The sequence below is a fragment of the Danio aesculapii genome, chromosome 1, assembly GCF_903798145.1.
Source record: "Danio aesculapii chromosome 1, fDanAes4.1, whole genome shotgun sequence".
NCBI lineage: Eukaryota > Metazoa > Chordata > Actinopteri > Cypriniformes > Danionidae > Danio > Danio aesculapii.
Genome location: NC_079435.1, coordinates 60,011,417 through 60,029,711, shown reverse-complemented (window position 1 = coordinate 60,029,711; position 18,295 = coordinate 60,011,417). Strand labels below are relative to the sequence as shown.

General features: G+C 36.5%; 1 protein-coding gene and 1 long non-coding RNA gene across 11 annotated transcripts in view; one reads left to right on the top strand and one right to left on the bottom strand.

The window, feature by feature from the left end:
- mbnl2 (muscleblind-like splicing regulator 2) overlaps positions 1-18,295 on the top strand; it is a 125,981-nt gene that overhangs the window by 45,532 nt on the left and 62,154 nt on the right. The window lies entirely within an intron of this gene.
- Positions 6,088-8,279, bottom strand: LOC130233401 (uncharacterized). The gene is made up of 3 exons (XR_008838206.1): positions 8,247-8,279; positions 7,879-8,007; positions 6,088-6,476 (listed from the first exon to the last, which is right to left on the bottom strand). It is a non-coding gene; the product is annotated as an uncharacterized LOC130233401 (long non-coding RNA).

Sequence of the window (18,295 nt, the reverse complement as noted above, 5' to 3'; positions counted from 1 at the left end):
TTCAGAAAGATGGGGAAAAAGGTTTGGGGAGAGTTATTACAACCTAACAGACTCCTCCTCTGAACCATTTCTGTTTGTTGTCATATTGACAGCTGGAGGGGTGTGGTTAAGTATGTTAGTCACGCCCAATACCTCAGACAGACCTAATCTATCAATTTAACTAAAACAAACCAGGAAGTGCATTTTCAGATTTCAATCAAAGATTACAAAGGCAGTCGGCGCCAGTGGTGTAGTGGTTAGTGCGTTGACACATGCACTCTGGTGCTCACGGCGACCCGAGTTCGATTCCGCCTGCAGTGCTATGCCGATCCTTCCCCTCTCTCTGCTCCCCATGCTTTCCTGTCCTCTCAAATAAAGGTGAACCCCCATCTCTCCCCCCCCCCCCACCCCAAAATAAAAAATAAAAATACTTTTTCTTAATAACATGCACAGATTAATTGTTCAGCACAAAACTAGCATTGTGAGGTAACTAAATCAATATGGTTAGTTTGATTTCATGTGTACTTTAATCGTGCAGGCCTACTGTAGATCGGATCCTATTGTGCGGTCCCCTCGGTGTAGTGTCAGAGACGGGGACGCACCGAGCGCGAGGCCGCAGCTGCTGTCGAGAGGCCGAGCTGCTTTAATGAGCCCAGAGCCTTTGAAATCAGAAGCCTCATCTAATTAGGCTGTAACCTTTAAGTTACTGTTGGACTCCCAATTGGAGGGCCGCTTTGTGAATATCGTTTAGCCGACGTGAGTGGCAGTTTTCCAGCTTGTGTGCCGTGGGATGGTGCATCCGCAAGCTCAGGAAGATCCATTGATGTTGCGTTGCTGTTCAGACTCGCAGGTCAGCATATTTGCTTCACTGCTGATTAGTGGTTTGTGCTGCTTGCTATTGAGTGCTATTGCAACCTCCTAATTACAATTTGACAGATGATTGGGTTAATTTATACTGTGTATCAATATTGACTGATTAATGTCAACATTTGGTGCGTCTCAGAAGAAAGGAGTCTTTTCAAAGGTAAAGTAGCATTTGATAGTGTAATATAATATGGAATATAACACTCATGTTGAAGTTTTTTATTAGATTTAATATTAAGTTACCTTAATTGATTTGTGTTGGGTCAACATGAAGGAACCCAGCCATTTTTACAGTGTAATATGAAATATAACTCCAGTGTTTTTATTTTTTTGATAAATATGCAAATTTATGCCAAATACTAATTATTTTAAATAACAGTATTAGGGTTGGGTGATGTCGACCAATTTGGCATCGTATGATGTCTAATGTGAAACATCACGATGGACGATGGCATCGTCGTTGTAGGCGGCGGTGAATGAATTATTTATGAATAATTAATTAATTTATAATGAATTAATTATTTGTAGCCTACCGTTTCAACTACCTGACCCGCATGGTCTTTGTTTTACCCATAACCAAATCATAAATAAATAAAGAGAAGTTACACACAAATGACCACCTGTCAATCACTTTTTCCTCAGGACTCTGGCATGAATAGGCAGAGTGATCTGTGTCCTTATAATGGCGTCCACAAACTGGGTTGGTAAAAAAGGTGCACAACCAACAGCAACCAATCAACAGTATCTGAGGTGTTCACTAAAATTACTAAGTGTGAAAGACTGAAGCAGTGTACTGACCTGCTGTTGAGACGTTACCTGATAGATTCGAAAGATCGAAGAGTCGTTAGATAGAGACAAGATGAAATAAATATCACGTTTAACAACTATAGTGAGACGAGATCCAGCGGTACATCCTTGATGAACTGTCCGACGTGCACTGCTCTCTGCCTGGAGCTCAATCGTGCGCATATGCTAGAGTGCTTACGTGATGCACGTTTCCAGTGGTATAGTGTGGACGGAGAGCCAGTGTGGATGTGGATCGTTTTCTTCCTAAATGCCATTTTAAAACTAAGACGTATTAGTGTAAATGGGGTTTAAGTGTCTATTTTTTTTTTATTGCTGCGACTGGGGCGGGGCAGAGGATCGCGATGCATCGTGATGTCTATCAGCCATCGGCGATGGACGATGGCATCGTCTATCAACCCAAGCCTAAACAGGACTTCATTCTTAATTTATACTTGTATATGGACTGATTAATGCCTTGGATATTGACCTTTTCAAAGGTAAAGTAGCATTTAATAGTATATTTTAATAGTTTAATATACACTAACAAAAGGACTTTTGCCTGCTTGCTACATATTTAAAATGAATTACAGTGTAATATGGAATATACCTTATAATTTTCTTTATACACAATTTCATGCCAAATGCCAATTATTTTAGACTACAGGACGTCATTCTTAGGTCAGACAATATGTAACAGTTGACCAACCTTTGTTTTACTTGCTGTATTGTTTTTTTGTTTTATTTTGAATGATTTATATCATCTGGTGCAGGATAAAACTGGTTAAATAATCTCTCAGATTCACATTTTTTGATAAGAAACTACCTGGTTGTTAGTTTGTTTGACCAAAATGTTAACATTTTTAAACCTAATGTATTAATCTTGTCTGAATTTGGCAAGTTCAGTGGTATTCCCACATAATAAAATACTCAAAATTCATGAATTCATTCGTTTTACTTTGGCTTAGCCGCCACACCTGAATGAACCACCAACTAATCCAGTTTTACGCAGTGGATGCCCTTCCAGCTGCAACCTGCTACTGGGAAACCCATACACTCACACACTGCATCCAATACAGCCAGGACTTGAACCACCGACCTTCTTGCTGTTAGGCGACAGTGCCAACCACTGAGCCACCATGCCACCCATTCTCAAAATGATGCTGCATATTAACTTTAGGCAATATTAACTCATTAACAACCTTAAACAAGATGGTAAACATTAGCATATATATAGACTTTACGTAATGAAAGTTGGCTTGACCAATACTTATTTTAAAAACCGTAATGAACCATTTTTAACTGGATATTTATATTTACTACTAAATGTCTTTATTTGATGGGTCTCTGAAGACAACACGTAAGACAATACTCAAATTTATGCTCAGATTTATTAGTTTAATAACAACAATTCATTCTAAATCAAATATCAGTCATAAATCAATCAAACAAACTTAAAATGAAAATAGATTTGTTACATTTATTATTATTTTATTGAATAAATTATATTGGCTGAATGTTTCTTAAGTATTTATTGCTTATATAGTATTTTATACAATATTTAACTAGTTTAAACTCTAAACATGTTGATCAAAACCAAAAATAAATCTGTGTGCGTATTTTTGTCATAACAAAAGAGCATTAAGCAATTATTCAGCAAATACCTTAGCAACCGCTTGGCATCCTCTGGCAACAATAGCATGAATATGTTGTTATTAATTTAATGCAGCATTTCTGAGTAAATGCCAGTGATGTGTATGTGTGTATGTGTGTGTGTGTGTGTGGGCTTTAGCACAAAACATAATAGAGTTCACGCTCTGATTGCAGGATTGATGGTTCAATATGTTTCACGCTTGTACGGCGGTTGTTTTATGATGTCATAACTGAAGGCTTCATGATTGGCTAGTTTGTCAGCCACAGATATCTGTCAGTTTGGTGCTCGGTGCGCCTGAGAAATGCCTGCGCCTCTGGGAAAACAACCCTGTCACCTGAACGCCCATGTGAGAGATGCCTTCAGGTCTTCACCGTTGGAGCGTTTCACTATTAAAAGACACACACAGACATTTACAGAGGGTTTATTTTACACAACATTAATAGTTGTTTGAGATCTCTTGAAACGTCTCATTCAAGTCATTTTTATGTGGCAGAAAAACAAATGTGCTATAATTACAACTAGTGTTTGGGGAGGAATCAAGCAAATGCTTAAAAATACTGTGGGATTTGCAGTGGAATAAAAGGCATTGGTAGAAATAAGACTTTCATTTTCATTTCATTCAGTTTGCTGAAGCCATGGCCACTAAAGAATTATTACTAACGCAGACAGATGCTTTTTAAATATAGCACAGAGCGATTTCTGGCAGCGATCATACCTTCATAAGGTCATCTCGGTGGTCTTCTGTGTGTTTGCACCTTCAGTCTTTACTATTTATTAATTAAAAATAAAAACTGTTGAAATGAAGATGGATCCTGCTGTTTATTATTTAAATATTCTGTGAATGAACGATTGGTCTATTGAATAAAAGTCTACAGTTGTTGCGAATCAAAAAGTGTTCATAGTCAAAGTCCCAAATTCATTTCACTCCATCTTTGAAACGGGCAGCATGTTCGAGCATTCTGTTTGAATGGGGAAACTTCAAATTCTCCAAAATTGCTTGCTAAGCGTACGATTAAATTTCATATTAGGAATCACCAATAGGGTTGGGTCGATAGACGATTCCATCACCAATGGCCGATAGACATCACGATGCTGAGCCGGCGTCACGATCCTCTGCCCCATCGCACTGCCCCGTTTACACTAATACGTCTTTTACACTAATACATCTAAACGTATCGTCCATCACGATAAGGGTTGGGTACCGAAACCCGGTGCCATACCTTTTGTAACTGGTATGCACCGGAACAAATCAGCATATGAATTCCGGTGCCACTGGTGCTGCGGCAAGAGCGTTGCGCCACGAAGCAGGTCGCACACCAGAAGCACTGCTCAGCGACGCGCAGTCGTGCCATGCAGCACCATGCATTTTAGAGTTCTAAACATAGGTTTCTATCAGGGTACACACACCGGCGTGGCAAGTCGGCGGCTGCTGAGAAAGGGGATTTAAGTGACTTTGAATATGGCATTGTTGTTGATGCCAGATGGGCTGGTCTGAGAATTTCAGAAACTGCTGATCTACTGGGATTTTCACTTGTTACAACCGAGGTCTGCAGAAGAGCATCTCTGAACACACAACACGTCCAAGCTTGAGGCGGATGGGCTACAGCAGCTAGGATCAGGAAACTGAGGCTACAATTCACACAGGCTCACCAAAACTGGACAATAGAAGATTGGAGAAACGTTGCCTGGTCTGATGAGTCTCAATTTCTGCTGCCACATTTGGATGGTCGGGTCAGAATTTGGCCTCAACAACATGAAAGCATGGATCCATCCTGGCTTGTATCAACGGTTCAGGCTGGTGGTGGTGTAATGGTGTGGGGGATATTTTCTTGGCACACTTTGGACTCATTAGTACCAATTGAGCATCGTGTCAACACCACAGCCCACCTGAGTATTGTTGCTGACCAATAGAAATGTAAGAAATTAAAGATGCCTTTAAAAGTGACCGTAAAGACAAATATTTTTTTAAATGTACAATATTAAAATAAATACTGTTCTTTTTTGTCCAACAAATTATTTTAAAAATTACAGTTTTCTATAGAAATCTAAAGAAGTACAACTTATTTTTTATCATTGATAATATTAAATACTTCTTGATTATCAAATCAGCATATTAGATTAGATCAAATTACATTTTAATACATTTAAAACAATGTTAAACAGCTATCTAAAAGAATATAATTGTAACAATTATAATAACATTACTTTTTTACTGTGTTTCTGATTTAATCAATACAGCTTTGGTAAACAGAATAGACTCTAGTGTATAATTTTAAATATACTGCATATACTAAAACGTTCCTTATTAATTTGAATCATTTCTTAGAAGATTGCAACCTACATACACTGTAAAAAGTATGACCTAGATCTAACTTATAAAAAGTGAGGCAAGTGGCTGCATCGGACGTTTTAGATTGAATTAACTTCCAGCCTTTTTTAAGTATATTAAACACTAAAACATTGCTTAAAACAAATGTAACAAAATTAAGTTGAGCCAACTAATATTTCTAAAATTACTCAAATCAGATAAACTTACTTTTTTTGTTAAACCTAACTTATTTATACATTGCTATATGTTGCCTGAACCTATTTTAATTAGGTATTAAGAACTTTATTATCTAAATAAAATTAACCATGCATATGTCATTTAAAATAAATTCAATTGACTTCTGGCTGTAACCTCAGAAAATAAATCTTCATTTCTATATTCTACGCACAATATACAGTGATTAAGTAAAAACAGATAAACAGACTTTAAGGTCAATAACAATTAAACAAGAATGGGAAGATGGATTAAAGACCATAGCATTTATTCAATGTCAACCAGTGTCCCTTTTAAAAGTGACTACAAAACAGGCCATTAATGTGCCTGCACATACACAATACATAAATAAAAACATTAATAATGCCAGATCCTACTGAGAAATCATCTAAGACAACTCAGTAAGGAGATCTGCATACTTTGATGAAGATTTAGGATGCATAAGGTCCAGTCCCACAAAGAGTCTCTGATACATGTCAAATAATGTATACAGTTTTGATGTAAGTCGAGGACATCAGTAAGTCCAAACAGGAGCCATCATGCATTTGACAGGTTTGGTAAACCTCTGACAGTCCTATGATTATCCAAACTGTGTTGGGCTGATGGCAAATTTTTCCCGTGGGCAGCCGCATGCACCTCTGATTCCACACATCTCTATTGGTGGAGAGAAAAAAGAAACAGGAGTTCAGGTGGTTGATACTAAATAATATTAAATAGCTGAATACTAAATAGCAAATATCTTACATAAACTACAAGTCAAGTTACAAAAGTGCAGTGAGAATGATACATGGATGAAACACCTTAGTTTATCAGTTAAAATGTACCTTAGTTAAACTTCTGTATTAAAAAAAAAGGTTATATAGGTTATTGTGTACTTGCATTATTCCAGGTGTTTTTAAGAATCAAATTCTAAAGAAAACTGTGATTTTATTCAGTGTAACAGTGTATGGTATTTTGGTTGCCTGTCAATCAAGGAATTATTTAAATTTAGGTATTACATTTTCAGTTTATTTTTGCAACTTATAAAGCATAAAAATATGTATGTCATGGCGAATATAAAAATCTATGATTTCACTGTCATCTTCATTTTGCACCAAACTTTGCATAAGTCATAATACAAAATTAAATGAATACATTGCCATTTTACATATTACATTAAAGTTTACATTACATTTTTGCTGAATCTACTTTTAATTGACCATTTCTCCAAATTTAATGTTACTGGCAACTGACAGTTCAGTGAATCAGTGTTTTCAGTTAGCTTTAGTGAAAGACTGACAGATAATAAGAAAATGCATTAGGATATTTTTTACTGTTTGTTCATTGCACACATACAAAAAAATCTTCAGATATCAAATGTAATTCTATGGAGCCCACTATTGTTTGCAATTTTACCCATGTTTTACTTGCCTGCAAATAATTATAGCTGTAATTATACCTAATGTTTTTCTTAACAAAATCAACTAAATCACTTTGGTATCTAAAGACCAAGAAAATGCATTTTAGAATGAGGTGCATACATTTTAAATGGTTCTGTAAACATAAATGTAATTTAAGTTCAAATAAATTATAAATCTGTAATTTATTCACATTGCAGTATTAACAAAAAACTTATGGACTAAATCTCTAAAACACAAACCTTAAGCTACTTAATGTTACGCTAAACACAAACTACTTAACCGTTCCATACGTTTCTGCATTTAATATGCATCCTTAATGTGCTGATAATAACTTCGGTTAGCTACCCAAGTTAGCGCTAGCAAACTGCACCTACCCCCCGACCGCCCACCAGAGACCTTGTTAATCCGTTCTGTAACGTTAGTTATACCTACTAAGTGTTTTAAAACTACTTTAACATTTTTTTTCTCAGGACAATCACTTTTAATCGTTAGCATGAACTAGCGTTGGTTAGCGTTAGCCAACTTAGCTTTTCATGTGAGAGCAGTCTGTTATCTGACGTTACAGTACAATTTACAAGCTAAAACCTCACCTGCCTAGTGAAGTCGGCAGTTTAGCATGACTTTACAATTATCATTCGGCTACATTTGCAACTTACCGTGTTAATCAGATCCGCTGCTGCGAGCAGTAAATGTCGCCCCTTGTAGATGCTGCGTGTGTCTGGAAAGTGGCGGGCAGTGAAAATGGGGTCACGCAGAATTATTAAAATCACGTTTGATGAACAGACCTGCAGACATCGACAGCTGCTCTAATAAATTGTCTGTGTCAACTCACTTTTATAACATTTATTCTACACAATAACCACATACAAAAATCTACTCAAATAAATTGCATTAGTTTTATTTAAAATATACTGTTATATAAAAACGGATCTACTTTAAGTAAAGAATAAGCAAATTGATATTTTTTTGTATAAAACAAATATAATTAACTAGATTGCAATTATTTAAAGTATATAAAACCAACTTTGTGAGTGTAGCACTTTTTACAGTGTAGACAGCAGGGCTTGGAACAGAGCTGCATAGTCAAAGATCATAAATGCATTACTTCTCTTTAATGCAGCATGCATTAAAACAAGTCCATATCCCCTCCTGACCTCACACACACCGCCATATCCAGTTAAATCTCTCTGTAAGCGGGGCAGAAGCGGATGTGACGTGTCCGGTGTGTATCGCTGGAGGTCACGGCCGGCTGAGGTTGGGACGCAGCAGGGGTTTAGCAAGTTCACGGATGAAATCCAGATCGGCTGTGGCCAATTTCACACCCAGCAGACGCCGCACCGCTGAACCGGCACGACAGGTGGGGATGCTAATTGGCAGTGTGTGTATACGGTTACAGACGGGTCCAATGTGACGCTGAGCTGACAGCGTGAAGAAAGGGGGGAGAGTTTTGCCCCACTATAAGAGTCTGAGGGATTTTGGGGATCCTGTATGCTTTTTATTGGCTAGCGCTGTATCTTATACAGCTGAAGTCACAATTAATAGCCCTCCTGTGAATTATTTATGAAATATTTCCCAAATGATGTTTAACGGAGCAAGGAATTGTTCACAGTATGTCTGATAATATTTTTTCTTCTGGAGAAAGTCTTATTTGGTTTATTTCGGCTAGAATTAAAGCAGTTTTTAATTTTTTATAATCATTTTAAGGTCAATATTATTAGCCCCCTTAAGCAGTATTTGTTTTGGATTGTCTACAGAATAAACCACATACAACAGGACTAGAAATTAACCTTTTTGCTTGGTAGCACTGGTGCTCCTACAGTAACTTTAAAATGTAGGCGCACCAGCCACAGTCTAGTCGCACCCACTAATTATGAGCACCATTACTAAGTTTTATATAAACAGATTTACTACATTTAAAACAACACTAATCAAAACTAACAAGCAAAAAATATATATGCATGCATGAGGAAAACATGTCTCAACGAAATCCCGTTATCACAAGAAAATACATTTTTATAACATAATCGAGTGACCAAAAGATACACGGAGCGCTCACCGGCCGTGCAGGCACCGCTTGACATGAATGAATCTGTTACCGATAACTGTACTGTGTTCTCACAAGTGGTGTCTGATAATGCACAGATCCTTTTGACATATACCTTATTATTTGTATACATCATTTTAATAGCAATACCGCTCTTTTCATGAGCTGCAATATTAGTTTAATCTCAGTCAGTGCAAGCTCTTTTGCGATGGTGTACGTGGTGTTAAATTTCACATATAGCTGCCACTTGCACGGCTGCCGATTAAATGAAGGATTAAACAGAACCTCTCGTGCTTAAAATGTGTAGATGTGGCAAACAGTTACCTGAAAATTCCGTCCCACAGACTTTACAGTGAATGCTTTAGTTATTTTCATAGCGGACTTGAAGCCAGTGAAAGTCTTTTATCCACTTTTCAATAAGTGTAGATGGTGGATTAACATTCACTACATGATCAGTAATCAGATGTGCCATTATTTGTAGCTTTAGGTGGTTCCTAAAACAAAATCTGTCAGTGTTGTTTGCATTCTCATCTTCAACGCTTTACATTTTCGCGGTTGCAGCTCTCTCTGTCATCTGAAAGCAGAAGGCGTTGACTGAGTGATTGACAGCTGATTTTAACCAATCCATTCACGTTCAGTTCTAGAGCAGTGGGCCAATAAGAAGAGCACAAAGGCGGGGCAAGCATTGCAGACTTTGTTTACTGCAGAAAGTTGACATGACAACAGTTTTAAACTGTTCCTGAGCGCTGCGTTTCAAGTGCAAAGATGCATTCTGCGTGAATGTGTCCTAAATCTGCGCACGCCATGAACATTTAGCAGTAAAAACTGGTTGCACTCAACAGTTTTATGCACTCGCACAAATGCTCACAAATATATTTTGAGGTCACATAGATAAAATTTCAGCCGCATATGCTACCAAAACAGTCGCAATTTCGAGCCCTGTACAATGACTTGCCTAATTACCCTAACTTTACCCTAGTTAAGCCTTTAAATGTCATGTTAATACTAGTATCCTGAAAAATATCTAGTCAAATATTATTTGTTGTCATCATGGCAAAGATAAAAGACATCAGTTATTAGAGATGAGTTATTAATACTATTATGATTAGAGATGTGTTGAAAAAGATCTTCTTTCCATTAAACAGAATTTGGGAGAAAAATATTTTATTATAATTCAGGAGGGCTGATAATTCTGTCTTCAACTGTATCTGTTTCTTTATAAAATGTGAGATATCTCTGGGCTTCTCTGCGGTTGTAGGATATACGCAGTTGATTGTGCTGTAATTAGGTGTGTCGGTGTTGGTCTGATGTGCCGGTGAAGCTCTCGAAGCGAGTGACTCACTGATGCTCATGGCCTGTTGTTCACTTCCTGTCATTTGCAGGCACTTCAGTGGTGTTAAGAGACGCCGCTGGCCTCGCTCTGTCTGCGTGACGCTAAAACTCATCAGCCAACGCTACAGAATACGGTGATGAAGGCCATAAAATGTCAGGAGACACGTGTTGTATTGATGCCTCTGACGTGTTTGCGGTGATCTACTGTTGTTCTAGTCAACAACACTGGCAGGCATAAAAGCACTGAGGAGAAACGTGTGGGACGAACATTTGATGAATGCTTTAAAGGGTCGTTCACTTGTTTTTTTTTTATCATTATGGCATTATCTCTCTGTTTTTTTTTTATGGTTTCTTAATGGAGCCTTTTCACTTTCGCAGTAGCATTGAAGTCATCATAGTTGGTAAACTCGGAGTGCAGTGAATGTGAGAGTACAGCAAATCATTTATTTACAATCCTATTTGCTAAAATAATGACAGAAAAACTCCCCGATGGTGTTATTAAGACTTTCAGAAAAAGGAAAACAATAGTGTGAGACTGATAACGGCAGCCAGGAGAGAGAATAACGTCAGATTTACTGTCCCGCACACATAGACACTGCATTACAAACACCTCGCATAAGCCGTAATTATCTTTAAGATTATATGATATCATATAAATGTACTATAAAATCTAAATCTTAAAAACTTTTAAGGATTTAAGATGCTGATGAATGTTAAATGTGTCATAACAGTCTTGTGAAAAGGCTCCAATGTTCAATTTGTCTGCAAATCCAGTCCAAACCTTAATGGCTTTCTTGGTCTCATATACAGATATGTATAAGATAACATGCAAAATGTTAGTGCTACACATTTCTGCAGACCTGGTTATGTTAACTGAATGGATTATATATTCTATGTTTATATTATTATTTAATAAACAATACATTCATTCATTCATTTTCTTTTCGGCTTAGTCACTTTATTAATCCGGGGTCGCCACAGCGGAACAAACCGCCAACCTATCCAGCACGTTTCACGCAGTGAATGCCCTTCCAGCTGAAACCCATCACTGAGAAACACCCATACACTTCCATTCACACACTACAGACAATTTAGCTCACCCTATTCATCTATAGCGCATGTCTTTGGACTTTGTTTGGAAAACCAGAGCACCCGGAGGAAACCCACTGCGCCACCGTGCTGCCCAAACAATAATACATTTGGTTTTTATTAGGTTTACTTATATTTTAATTATATAAATAATAATTTAATCAATATACAGTTGAAGTCAGAATTATTAGCCCCCCTGTTTATTTTTTCCCCCATTTTCTGTTTAACGGAGAGCAGATTTCTTCAACACATTTCTAATCATAATAGTTTTAATAACTCATCTCTAATAACTGATTTATTTTATCTTTGCCATGATGACAGTAAATAATATTAGACTAGATATTCTTCAAGACACTTCTATACAGCTTAAAGTGACATTTAAAGGCTTAACTAGGTTAATTAGGTTAACTAGGCAGGTTAGGGTAATTAGGCAATTATTGTATAATGATGGTTTGTTCTGTAGACTATCGGGAAAAAATTAGCTTAAAGGGGCTAATAATATTGACCTTAAAATGTTTATTAAAAAATTAAAAACTCCTTTCATTCTAGCTAAAATAAAACAAATAAGACTTTCTCTAGAAGAGAAAATATTATCAGAAATACTGTGAAAATTTCTTTGCTCTGTTAATCATCATTTGGGAAATATTTTAAAAAATGAAAAAAACAAAAAGGGGGGCTAATAATTCTGACTTCAATTTTATATATAATAGTTATTATTCTATATTTATATTATTTAGTAATAATAATAGTACTTTTTATTATAGTTGATGTTAAATATTCCCTCATTTAAATATTCAGTATTCCCAAATTATTAAAGCAAAATAAAACATTTTATATAGTTATAGGTTGTTCACTTAATTTTTTTATTATTATTGTATTATCTCTCTAGTTTTTTATTTTATTTTCTTGATTTTTTAATATTCATTTTGTCAACAAATCCAGTCCAAACCCTAAAGAATTTCTTGCTCATGCTATACAAATATGTACATGATAACAGGCAAAATGTTCATGCTGCTCATTTCTGCAGACCTGGTCATGTGTTCTATATTTATATTATTTATAAAACAATAATGCATTTTGTTATTATTACTAATATTTCTAATATTATAACAATTTCACATTTAAATTATATGAATAATAATAATTGAATCATTATAAATTTTATTTATATTTTAGTCATTTATTGTTATTCTATATTTATATTAGTAATAATAATCATTTTATTATCATTAATATTAAATATTCCCTCGCTTACCAAATAATTAAAGCAAAATAAAAAACAATAGTTTAAAAATTGATGAAAACAAATAAAGTATTGCACAGAGCTTTCAATTTTAAGGTTATCTGTATGTAATGCGCAGGTAAATAAGTAAATATTTTCTTGAAGCCTAAACTAACTATTAAATCACCTTTTATGTTGATATTTACAGAAATTTCTGATATATTTAATATATTTTTAATATTTACTGTAATAAAACTGAAATAGTGAGTATATATAACTTATCTTCTGCTATCTTACACTGGCTTTCTATCAGTTATATCACCACAACCTTTATCTAGTTAAATGTTTATACATTCAATATTAGCAGCTCATTCAAATGAAAGTTCTTGTATATTAAATGTATGAAAATTGAAACAACACTTGAGTTAAATGGATCCTTTCTGAGTAGCGTCTAATGCGTTTGAACACAGTGTCTGCAGTCATTACTGTGGTGAAATTCTACACTGAAAGCGTCGAGTTCAGAAGTCCAGTTTCTATTTTTGATTCACTGCAGAGCGGCTCTAGCTTTTATATTTCTCCAAACATCTGAAGTCAAATCAGTTTGTGTGTCTGTTCCACTCATGATACTGCGTCATCCATACACACCAACATGTTCTTCAAATTCACCCATATCTCTGTCGTACTGATGATCGCTTTCTGAAATAACACGCAACTCTAATGCTTATGTTTGACGGCTTCAGGAACATTTGAAAATATGCAAAACACTTTCAGTTTACAAATTGCATTGATATGGGACACTCGACAACTCAAACACATGACTGGTTTACATTGCAGAACTGCTGTGTCCATTATGAAAGCCCTTATGTTGTAAGTGTTTAGTTGCTGCCATTGCTCTCTTCAAAACTCTTCATGTGCTTCAAGACCTGCCACGATAAGACTTTTTGTTGTGCAATATATTATTACAGAAATGGTTGCGATAAGCGATATTATCATCCATTTAAGACATCTTATGCGACTGATTATATTAATAACACTACAGCAGAGGTCTCAAACTGCCGGCCCGCCCTCATTTGGCCCGGCCAAAACATATATTATTGAACCACTACCTTTGTTGTGCAGTCGCGTCTAGCCAAGTTTTACTGTCATTTTCTCTCAGTGTATGATCGAGACGAGTAACAGACATGCGTTTTAATTTTGTGGCTGATTTAAACAGTAAAGTATATGCTCTACTTTTACTAAAGCTCTATTTTTGTAAATATTTAAGGGTCGTTTGATTATTATCAGTTTGTATTTAGTAGGGTTGGGCGATGTTGACTAATTTGGCATCGTATTATTTATCATTTGGCCCGGCCATAACATATATTATTGAACCACTACCTTTGTTGTGCAGTCTCGTCTAGCCACTTGTGGTTTTGACCCGCCACATAGTCGACATTTAAAATACTGCATTCAGATAAGTTTTACTGTCATTTCCTCTCAGTGTATGATCGAGACGAGTAACACACATGCGTTTTAATTCTGTGGCTGATTTAAACGTTAAAGTATATGTCCGTAAGTGCTCTACTTTTACTAAAGCTCTATTTTTGTAAATATTTAAGGGTCGTTTGACTATTATCAGTTTGTATTTAGTAGGGTTGGGCGATGTCGACTAATTTGGCATCGTACAATGTCTAATGTGAAACATCACAATAGACGATGACATCGTTGTCGTAGGCGGCAGTGAATTAATTATTTATGAATAATGAATTTATTCATAATGAATTAATTATTTGTAGCCTACCGTTTCAACTACCTGACCTGCATGATCTTAGTTTTACCCATAACCAAATCATAAATAAATAAAGAGAAGTTACACAGAAATGACCACCTGTCAATCCCTTTTTCCTCAGGCATGAATAGGCAGAGTGATCTGTGTCGTTATAATGGCGTCCACAAACTGGGTTGGTTAAAAAAGGTGCACAACCAGCAGCAACCAACCAACAGTATCTGAGGTTTTCACTAAAATTACTAAGTACAAGTGTGAAAGACTGAAGCAGTGTACTGACCTGCTGACTGCCTGTACCCGCTGTCACAAGCGCATGACAGTGTGTGTGTGGTCACGTGATGTGCGTTTTTAGCGGAGGGCTGTTCAGAAATGCTCAATGAAACATCAGTGTGGACGTGGATCATTTTCGTGCTAAAATGCCATTTTAAAACTAAGGCATATTAGTGTAAATGAAGCCTCAGTGTGTATTTTTCGCCAGTGGATTTGCGACGGGGCGTGGCGGAGGATCGCAATGCCAGCTCAGCATCCTGATGTCTATCTTCCATCAGCGATGGACGATGGCATCGTCTATCGACTCAACCCCTAGTATTTAGTTGTACAAACACTTCTGCATGGCTTACATGTTATGCTGGTGGTGTAACAAATATGATAATTTGGCTATTATTCGATTCAAATGGTCTAATTCAATAGATTTTCCTCATATGCTAATTAAGATTAGCATAAAAACTTTGCATTAACATTGATAAAATTGTACTGCTAGTTGAATTGAACTTGTTAAAGTAAATGTGAAACTTTTACAAAAAAGAAAGATATCGAGAAGAACTATTGCCTGTTCTTACGCTATTGGGACAACACAATTGTTTGAGACAGAATAATAATTATTATGCCTATTATTTGTAGTATTTTCATAGCAATTTAAACTAGCCCTTCAATATGTACAACAAGAAACACAAAGCTGGAGTTTTGACTGTATATAGTCTGTGGAAGAATGACTGAGTGTGTTACTAACGCACACAACACCCATAGATATATTTCAACAGCTGATATGTGACACAACTAAACCTCCTGATTGGTATTATCACTGGTGACAGGTAATGCTTGAAATATAAACGGCATGTCTGTTGTCCATCAATTATGTCAGGTTTCCACTTTTTTCTTGTGCTTGAATGTTAAAATGGCCCTTCGATAAATTGTCAGTCACTGAAATGGCCCCCTGTCAATTTGAGTTTGAGACCCCTGTACTACAACATAGTAATATAAACAGCAATAAACGCATTCAAGAGACAAAGACTTTCATTCTTGAGGGTATTCACTGTAGATTCTGAAATTTGATGTGAAAAATAAAGTAAATGTCTCATTATATATAAATAAATGTCCAAATAATTAACTTTGACAATGATGAGGTAGAATCTAAGTGTCATTGTAAAATGGCTGTAACGTTGTTTGTGAATATATTATTGAGGTCATGACCATGTGCATTCATTCATTCATGTTTCATTTGGCTTAGTCCCTTTATTCATCAGGGGTCACCACAGCGGAATGAATCGCCAACTATTCCAGCGTATGTTTTACACAGCGGATGGCCTTCCAGCTGCAACCCAGTACTGGGAAACACTCGTTTAAATACATGCACTACAGCCAAGTGATTTTTTTATATTCATTTCAACTAAAGCGCATGTGTTAGGACTATGGTGGAAACCCATGCTAACATGGGGAGAACATGCAAACTCCACACAGAAATGCCATCATGACCATATTGCACAATGAGTCCAGATATTGATTAATATGACAGGTGTATGTGCGCTCAGTTTATCAGACAGGTTTGTCATGATCATCTCACCGCACACACTTAAATGACCGCTGATTAGTTTGATATGGGCAGCTGATCGGACGGTTTCTGTATTGGTATTGCATCGGCACTGACTGACTGTGCTCTAGGAGTGTTTGTGTGTGTTGAAGTGGGAATGTGTGTGCTGGATTACTGCGGTTCTCCTGGGTGGGCGTCACATCTCAACACTTCACAGATGATCAGATTTACAGTTCTGAAGCAGACGGGCTCTTCTGTGCCCTAGAGATTCTTCACACTCACACACACACACACACACACACACACACACACACACACACACACACACACACTCAGATATACGCTCTGGGTTCATTCACTCATTCATGCATTTCTTCTTTTATTTGTTCAGAATATTTAACGTTCATTCGCTTAATGCATGAACACACATACATATTAATGCTTCGTTTTCATAGTTTCTTTATTTATATATAGATTTGCTCGTTCATTTATACATGCATTAATCTTTTTGTTTTTTATTATAAATGTATTTGTGTATTTGTGTATTCATGCGTTTTTTTCTGCTTTTATTACTCTTTAATTCATTTATGCCTGTTTTAGTTCTGCATTAATTCTGTTGTTTGTTCATCCTGTTCATTAATGTTTACATGCATTATTTATTACATGCAAATATATTTATTCATATTCCTTCGTTTAGTCCCTTAACCATCAGGGGTCAGCACAGCGGAATGAACCGCCAACTTAACCAGCATAAGTTTTACACAGCGGATGCCCTTCCAGCTGCAACCCTAAACTGGGAAACACCCATACACACACACACACACACTCATACACCACGGCCAATTTAGTTGATCAATTCCCCTATAGCGCATGTGTTTGGACTGTGGGGGAAACCGGAGCACCCAGAGGAAACCCACACTAACACGTGGAGAACATGCAAACTCCCAGTTCAGCTCAACCGATCCCAAACCATGAGCAAACATGCTCAGAATATACAAATATACTGAATATGTTTTTGTAAAGATTGAAAAAGAACACCAGAATGCTCGTAATATATTCATTTATTGCTTGTTCATTAATTTTAAGTGAAGTTTCATAAACTAATTTCGAGAGGAGCATGTGATATGATTGAGCACGTCTGGCCACTCATCTGTAATCAGTAATAATCCAATCAGAGTGATCCTAGTTTACTATAAATGGATCATTTTCTCCCTACTGCTCTATCTTCGTTGGAAGAATCCCCCCTTCCACCCCATCTCCTCCTTTTCCTCCCTTTTCTAAAGGGGGAGCTCTCGAGACCTACCTGATCTCGGATCTCCTGATATGCTTATCGACCGGGCGGGAGCCCTGGGCTCAAATATCTCAGAGCTCAGGGTTCTCTCCCGGGACAGCATGCCAAACCTGCTTTATACGCCAAGCATATCTAAGTGGGAAAGTTGTTACTTTATTAATGCATTTTTTCATTGACGCATCACTCATTCACATAGTATGCAAACATGCTCAGAATATACAAATATACTGAATATGTTTTAGTAAAAATTTAAAAGAACACGATAATGCTCGTAATATATTCATTTATTGCTTGTTCATTCATTTTAAATGAGTTTTAGGTACTTTATTAATGCACTTTTTCATTGACTCATCACTTATTCACAAAGTATGCAAACATGCTCAGAATAAATACTGATTAAAGCAGTGGTCACCAACTTTTTTTAGCCCAAGATCCCTAACCTCGGCCTTACAGAAAGGTAAGATCTACCCATGGAAACACCTGAGAGACAAATAAAGCTTTAATTCAACACTCTTGTGATCAC